This window comes from Aythya fuligula, chromosome 1 (assembly GCF_009819795.1).
Source record: "Aythya fuligula isolate bAytFul2 chromosome 1, bAytFul2.pri, whole genome shotgun sequence".
In the NCBI taxonomy this organism is placed as follows: domain Eukaryota; kingdom Metazoa; phylum Chordata; class Aves; order Anseriformes; family Anatidae; genus Aythya; species Aythya fuligula.
In genome coordinates, this window is record NC_045559.1 from 178,969,386 (window position 1) to 178,978,307 (window position 8,922).

Below are 8,922 nucleotides of genomic sequence, written 5' to 3' on the forward strand. Positions count from 1 at the left end.
TCTGTGTTTTGTTTTGCAGATGGCAGGTAGCTCTTATTTACTTCAAGACATTTTTACATCTTCTATTTGAGTGCTTGGCATAGGTTAGCTTATGGGAAGGAGAAGTGGGAAGAGTTAAACCAAGTAGGAGAAGTTTTGACTGCAGCTGTGTGAAAAATGGGACAGAAAGTGTTTTATACATTTATCTTGGTTTCAACAAAGCCTATTTCTTTTTCATACTTCAAGTACATGAGAGGGGGTAGTCAACCTGAAATCATTTATTTAATCCAAAATAGAACATCTTGGTTTTGGCCTGCTTAATCCTAATAAAAGAAATAAATAAGAAGAGTCAGTCTCTAACTGAAAACATCTTCTAAACACCAATTTGAGAATGTTTCAGTTTGAGAATGGTAAAAGACTACATCTAGAATGTAATAAATAAATAAATAGATAGATAATTATTTCTGGCCAAAAATGTTGTTTTAAATATAAGAAAAATCTGTTGAGGGGAGAAAGAAGGAGGGAGAAGTCCACTCACTGGTGCTCTCAGTTAGGCTAGTGACCAGACAGACTGAGCAGGACTCTTCCCCAGGTGGAAGATCCTGAGGTACACTCAGTAAGACAGCTCCCCGGGCCTCATCACCTGCAGCTCAGGCAAATTTGCTGCTCTTGAGGAGCTGGGGCCTTTCAACCCACTGGTGGTGCTCCTGTGCTTGCACTTGAGCAAGCTGAGGACGTCAGAAGAGGCTGGTCTTTGTGGTGCCATGCTGCTCTGGTGGCAAAGAGGCCACCATGGAGCCTGGAGCAGGCCTCTCCCTCGAGTCCTCAGCTTAGATGGCCCTGTGTCATTTTGGTGGCTTTCCCACTTGGTGTATAACTCCCACTCAGGTAGATCTGTTGGGTCTGGCTGTTTGGTGGCTGAGCAGCACAGTACCATGCTGTCTGGGCAGGCCCATAGAACTAGAACATGGCTCAGCTGCCATGAGAAGTGGTGTCAGCCAGTGCAGGCACCAAGGCTTCAGCAGCTGAGCTGCCTTGGACAATTATTTGCAGCCTGGAAGCCAGACGAAATCTTGATTGAATCTAGCTCATAAAGAGTAACTCACTGAAAACTCCTTGAGTTACTTGCACACATTTTTCTAATAAATGAGCCATGCAAATGCTTAACCCTATTATTGCTTCTTAAGAGGAACATATTAATAGTTTACCTTTAATAGCATGCTGATTGAAAGGTTATCTGCAGCACATTAAAGTTCATCACGAACAATTTAAAATCAAATAGGTAATCAAAGGAGACCACAAATGGCAGGTGGGAACAAGAACAACGCTTCAATAAGCTTTCTGATTAAGCATTTGGAGTGGGTAAATGAGTATTTTCCTGCAAAAAAAGTCCTGAGGAAACCTATGAGCATCACTGAATTTCCAGGCAGGTTTCTGTCAGGAATCAGATGGGTTTGCTGGCACCTTGGATGATGCACTATCTCTGCTGGGCACCTTGGGCCCTGTGGTCCAAACCACAGTGAATGGTCCGATTAATCTCGTTCTGGAGAAAATTGTCTCCAGATCTTTCTTTATTCATTTCCTTTTGTAGTGTAACCTGTGCCAGTCTTGTCTTACTAGCTGAGTAGAAACTTTTTTTTTTTTTTTTTTTTTTTTTTTTTTTTTTTTTAATATTATGGAAAATCCCAGTTCTCTGGCTCTTTCCACAACAGATGCAGTAATGCAAAACCATGCCCGAGGTTTCTTACTGACCAGAGACTCTGAGCATGATTCCTGCTCTGTTTTTTTCCCATTTGTTATACTCTCCCATCTATTACAACTTCTTTCCTCATTTCTCTTCACCCCACCATCTTTATTGCTCACTTCCTGTGTGTTGGGCATCTTTCCCTGCCTGCTGCAGGAGGGGTGCTCTGCCTGCACTGTGCAAGTGGGGCAGGACAAAAGAGCATCTGCCCAAAAGAGCACTGCCCAAATCCCAGGCTTGCCTGTGGCTGCCTTAGCAGGGTTTCCACAGTAGCAGGGTGATGGGGAGACAGGCATGCAGCTGTTTTTACAGATCCCAGATGCCTGTGTAAGTATTTTGTGTCTGTAGCTGGGCATGAAGCACAGGGAGCCCTGGAGTCACACCCTTGCCTTCTCCTGCTGCCTCACTGCTTATCTTCTGCCTTCCCAATTTAGGAGACACTGGATTAGGATCTTCCTTAGCTTAAAAAAAAAAAAAAAAAAGAAAAAGAGAGAGAGAGAGAAAGAGATTGTTCTGGCTTTTGAGGCATGCTATGTAGTGTGGGAGCAGCAAACCCTTGGCGCAGCGGTCGCAGAAAGCAGAGCCGTTTGCTGAGTCAGGCCCTTGATGAGCTGGCAGCGCCGCATCGGCCGTCTGGTATTCATTGTCGGCAACTTGCAGTCTCAACTTCCTACATCATCTCTTAATCCTCTGAAAGATGTGTTTCTCTGACTCAGAGCTGAGCGTGCTCTCGCTGCCCAGCCAGTGAATGTGTGCCTTTCCATGGAGTCGTAAAACGGTCGCTCCTGAGTGATATCTGTCCTGAGCTTAAACTGTCTGTTGTGGAGCATCCTCTGATGTCTCCAGTATGAACCTGTCTAGGTAGTTGGAGAACTTCCTATCACCTAATCTATACACCCCCTGTGCTCTCACCTTGCTCTTTCCATTATATTCAACATGACATGGGGGAGTGCTATTTTTCTGCTGTACCATCCCCACCACTCAAGTCTTCTCTAGACTAGATGAAGACCTTTAATCTTCTCTCCAAAATGAGTTTTCCTTTACCTCCTTGTTTTCCCCTTGGACCATCTCTGGTTGTTGAAGATCCATTGTGCTTGAAGACACTGTTTTTCCTTTACAAGGAGTGTATTTTCAGAAAGATTTCTTTGTAGGTGGTAAACAAACCTTTCCACTGTATATAGATCAAGCTTTCTTGTTACAAAAAATTACATGTTTCCCCCATGTTCTTGACCTGGCCTATACAATTGTGTGTTAGTGGCACATACAACAGTAAATTAATGTTATTGGCACTAACTAGAATAAAAAATGAGATGGCAAGGAGTTCTCAAAAAAGGAAATTTCTAAATCACTATGACACCATTTTTATTATTATAAAACTAGTAGATCTTTGTGTAGTAAAAAGTTACTTGACAGGCCTTCAGTTAACATAAATAGGTACAGCTCTATGACTGAGGTATGCTAAGCTACATTAGTGGAAAATTTGTCCATGTGCTTCAAAGAAAGAATATCCAACTTAAAAAGCATAGGTGTTTTTTGCTTTCTTTTAAAATTAATGTTAATATCCAAAGAAATATCTTCCCTTCCCTTCCCTTCCCTTCCCTTCCCTTCCCTTCCCTTCCCTTCCCTTCCCTTCCCTTCCCTTCCCTTCCCTTCCCTTCCCTTCCCTTCCCTTCCCTTCCCTTCCCTTCCCTTCCCTTCCCTTCCCTTCCCTTCCCTTCCCTTCCCTTCCCTTCCCTTCCCTTCCCTTCCCTTCCCTTCCCTTTTCTACTTTTTCTCCTCTCCTCTCCTCTCCTCTCCTCTCCTCTCCTCTCCTCTCCTCTCCTCTCCTCTCCTCTCCTCTCCTCTCCTCTCCTCTCCTCTCCTCTCCTCTCCTCTCCTCTCCTCTCCTCTCCTCTCCTCTCCTCTCCACATTAAAAAATAATAAGACTAGCATTAATCTAGGACAGAACCAGCTTTGGCAGGTGAAGAACCTGCCTACAAATTAGGAAATAGTCCTCATTCTCAAATGGCTCAAATGTGGCCTCTCCTCCCAGGTCATTTATTGCCACTATGATCATTGCAGTCAAAGGTTATCCCCAAGAGAAGGGAGTAAAAGAAACATTCATTTAAATACTGCATGGATAAATGAAAGCTGTCACCTCCCCCACTCCCAGAGGTGTATTTTTTAATCAAAGCACTGCTGTTCTGCTCTTTGCTGCTCCTAATTCAACCATACACTTTGTAAAAATAATGCCGTTTGGGCTTACAGCATTGCATATCATTAGAAACACTCTGCAAACGTTAGCTACAAAAATTACAATGGGGGCATTTTCATTGTTAATTAAATAATCACTTTATACAAAAGCAGTGTAAAATTACATCAAGTGTAAAATATGTTTAGTAAAAGCAGTTACTACATTTATTAAAGAGTTTTACTAGAGATCTTTTCCATTGAACTAGAATTAATTTTAAGTCCTTTACGTCCTTTCTCTAGATTGTCTCACAGCACAATGCAGCAGTTAATTAGCAGCACAGACGACTGATTTTATTACATGATAACTTAAACAGTTATGGAATTGTAAAATGAAAGAGCACGTGTCTATATATTGCTACAGTAGCTATCATTTAGAGCATAACATTTAGATGTCAAGAAAATCACTCAGAAATAAGTATGAAGGAGAATAATTCCCAGTGATGTCTATTTTTTTCTCCTTTCTGTGGAAACATGCACCAAAGTTGAGGCAATAGGGTATTGCAAGCACTGCACTTCTTCCTCGGTCATTGCTTTTCCTTCTCCCACCCTGTTGTTATAAACTGTTGTGTGAAATCCTGTTCCAAAATTCTCCTTTTCCCATGGCATTTCAAGGAGAGTAATTGATCTCCTGGCCTTCTCCAAGGGGGACTGCACTCACAGAGCAGGCTCTCCTCCTGTTGTTTCAGGAGAATTATTTATGGGAAGAGAGCTGAGGAAATAGGGTTATTACTAAGGACTTGGGAATGGAGGAAGATGAACAGAACTGGAGGTTGTAAATTAAACAAAGAATGGGACTGAAGGAAAACAAACAAACAAACAAACAAACAAACAAAAACAAACACAAAAACACAGCAAGTCACAGGAACCGGTGCTGCTTTTGCTTCACACCAGTTTGCTACCACTGACATTAACAGTTCTGTGCAGCTACAAGGCAAGTCTCAGTCCGTGTTGTTACCATATGTAATAGGTCTGAGTATAATTGCTCAAAAAATTAAGTTGTCAAATAAGTGTACCCCCTAGACAGATCCCCAGCTGAGAGCAAAAGACCCAAATCCCAGAGTTCAACAGAGCTACATTGATATGGGCTTTAGGGGGAGTTGGTGTGTTATCATTTTTGGTGTTATGAATAATTGATAGCAATGCAAATTGTTACTAAACCTGGTTCGCTATTTTTTGTATGGCTTGCTATCTTATGACAAAAAATACTGTAAATTCTTCACTCAATCCAATACAGGAATATCCATCAGATTGTCTCTATTAGCTGGACTTATGCTGCAACAAAATGGACCCAAATATTGGTTTGGTGTTTTGCTGCAAAATAAATGATAGAATTTCAAACTTTGTATTTTGCTCCTGTGATTCTCCACACAGTAGTCCCCCTAGCTCAGCAGAGTGGCCCTTCTGCCTGGCACCCTTCATGTCTGTGGGCAGGACAGATGAACACACACCTCTAAGGAGAAATGCTGCAGTTAAATGTGAGGTCGTGCTATGTCTTTAAATCATCAGCAACTGATCAGTGAATGGGAAGTTGCAAGAACAAGCAATCCGATCAGAAATTAATGACCAAGCACAACAATCTGCCATTTACCTGGGTGACTGACTTTTTCATCTGCAGTGCCCTTTCTCGTCCAATGTTTGGCTGATTCACTTCCTCTGGATTTCTTTTGATTATATGAGGTTCTTTTTAGCCAAACCAGTTTTTGCTTCCTGTAGCTTTTCAGATAAATGAGATTGTACTGAGAGAAAAGCAGAACTAACACCATTCCAGTGTAGAATTACTTGGCTCCATAACTTGTCTTTTCTCACTTAAGAGACTCTCCAAGTAACAGCACATATAATATAGCCTTTTAATGTGCATATTGTTTCCAGCGTTCTTTCTAATGGCAATGCTGTAAATTGAACTAACCGTTCGGTCATGTTTTAATAATTAACACTTTAACACAAAAGAGTCTTTTTGGTATCCTGTCATTGAACGAAGTTTCATAGGTGATTTAAAAAGTCTGTTTTGTCAATCTGCTGTGTCGTTGCAAGGAAAGATATTCTAAATTAAACCTAACGGGTCATTTTTTTTTTCTTTTTTTTTTTTTTTTTTCTTTTTTTTTTATAAAGGACTTAGCCTAGACTTAATTTGTGCCTGTAATACAGTGGTGCGATACGTGTGATTTTACTGCCTCTCTGCCGCAATGGCTCCGGCACCACTTGTTGTTCCTGTCAGAGCTGGAGGCAACATACTTTGCCTCCAATGGCAGAGGATCACGTTTCTGGTGCTGGAGGCACAGCCCTGCTGTCAGCTGGGATGTATGCCCATGGTATGGCCACTTGCACCCCCCGTCTCCCATTTTAATGGGAAACAGGTTGGTTTGGTAGACTTGCTGGACATATGGGTCTCAGGTGCAGGATCAGGCTTCCAGCTCACACTTTGTAGGACTCACAGCATCACTACTTTTGGGGCAGAGCTCTGGTGCTGCCCAGGTTTGGGTCTGTGATAGACCCAGAAAGTCCAGGAAGAATCTGTTTCTGTCTTTCAAATGAGCTACTTTTGTTTATTTGTTTTCCTTTTAAGTGAAAAGCAAACCACCAGTCACTGAGTCCTTCCTCTGCCCCAAACTTACACTACCTGTGCTACATGTGTATCAAGGAGTGACTTGATACACTTGCTAGGAATTGCATTTCCCATGCTACAAGCAAGGCACGTTTCACAGACAGGGTGCCAGTGTAGTCCTTGGGACACTTGCCTATTCCTCCTTGCAGGAGGCGTGTTTTGTCCAGCAAAGGGATCCATACTCTGAAATTGGTCAGCAGTGCTTCATCTAAAGATACGTTCACATCACTGTATGTCAGGCTTTGCTTCTTGTATGATCATGAGGCATAAAAAATGCTTTGTGTAGCATCTGCCATGATTTTCCATTGCCAGGTTCTGTGTTCCCTTTTCTTCCACATTATATTACTCCCAAGAGCAAGAGACACTTGGGGTAGGTTTATGTTCCATGGTCAAGTGTTCTGCAGAGATACCTCTGGAACAAAGCATGGTGGTACTGGAAGTAGTCTAAAAGGGTGTCCATGGATAGAGAGATTAGCCTGTGCAAGGTTCTGTGTGCTTCAGGTGGCTGTCACCAAGTTATTGGTCTTCAGAAGGTCCCAGACCTGTCCCAATAAAATGTAGTGGGCGACAAAATAGGTAATTTGATGACAAAATGGGAGATAAAATAAAATCCTGCCCAGGAGAGTGGTAAATTGCTCACTGGTGTACTACTAGACAAATAAGAGTTCACAAAGAATTTAATCCAGAAGAAAACTATCTACAGGGACCACACCTACAATATGAACCTAAATTGCCAAATAACCCACTCTCCTAATGAAATAAATATATAACCGCAATGCCACAATGAAATGGAAAAAGTAATTTTGCCCAGAGAATATTGTTCCTAAAGGCACACGGGGCAAAGCTCAGAGCTCACCACACCCAAAAGTCAGGACAACAGAAAGAAGTAAAATGCCAGAAAAATAATGCAATCTAGAATCCAGTAAAAAAAAAAAAAAAAAAAAAAAAAGAGTCAAACATACACGCACACATACATATTATTTCCCTCCTTTCCACCCTTCCTAACTTCCTTCTGTTTCTTGTCGTAAGCAGATTTCCAGATAACTGCTTAGTCATTTGGAATTTGTAAAAGGAAATCCAGATCCTGGGCATGTACAGCACCCCCGCTCTTCGAAACCTTAGCAAGTAGCTCAGGACCTCATGCTTAGCCTATGACCAGGAAAAGAGGGGTCCTGAGCTGAAAAAGTCATGTATACTTGCATGCTTTATTCATCAGAAACTCTAGAAAAATGCTCTGCTCTCAGCTAGCTCTCTTGCACCTTTCCTTGTTTCTCACCCATTCCCATTAATGTTTTTCTCTCACAATCAGAGCACACTGCTTAAATGTAAGTTTGATTTGGCTTTTGTTTGTTTTGTTGTTTTGTTTTGTTTTGTTTTCCAGTTACCCAGGAATTTTATTAATTTGCTGTTTTGTCAATGATTTGTTAGTGCTGTTTTTAATAACTAAGTAGTCAAAACATGCTTGGTGGTTGGGACTTGTAGAGGTGCTCTCCATTGACCTAATTTTGCAAGCATTAAGATGAGTGATAAAGCCCCTATTGGCTTCAACAGGAGTGAAGTTTAAACACCAATGAGTCTAATAAAACCAGGTCACTCACTGAATAGGAGCCTTGTCAAAGTTGAACTCTGTGCAGAGGCAGGAGACATAGATAGACGAGCCCATTGGGGTCATTTTACTATAGGCCATTGATGGAAGTGACAGCACTGAGGCTATCACAGTCAATGTCCATGCCTTAGGAAGGAGACCCTGTCGAATGGGCTGGGCAAAAGGAGACAGGTATCCCTATAGGGGAGTTGGCATGTGGGCAAATAAGCTGATGAAATATTGTTCAATGACATTTGCCAGAAGAAACGAAGAACCTGAATTTCCCTGAATGCAGCCTTCTCCAAGGTAAGTTTGTTCAGGAGGAGGGGGATACCTGACTGATATCTCTCCTCAAAACCAAAACATTTTTTCTGTGGCCTTGACTCCAGTGCAGACTGGCAACAACCAGAGCAATAGCACAGATGTCCTAATGAATTAGGCTCCAAAGTCTCAAATTCTGTTCCCATCTGGCCAGTGTCCCAATGCTGAGATCCCCAAGTAGCAAAAATCATGAGTCAGCTCCCCCTCCCTTCCCAGCAGCCTGCTCAAGTGCAGTCAGGTCATGTTTTCAAACTTTCCTCTGCAAACAGGAGGGATGGAAACTTCTCTTGCAGGAATGAAAGTTGAGGTTTGTGTTCAGTCTCTTCGTTCCAAGCTGGGACTCGAATACCAGCTTTACATTTGTGAATCGTTGGATAAATCAGGAGAGCTGGCAGCTCTGGGGAGTGTTTTTATGCCTTTTTTTCTTTTGGTGGGAATAGAGTCCAAACTACACCCCA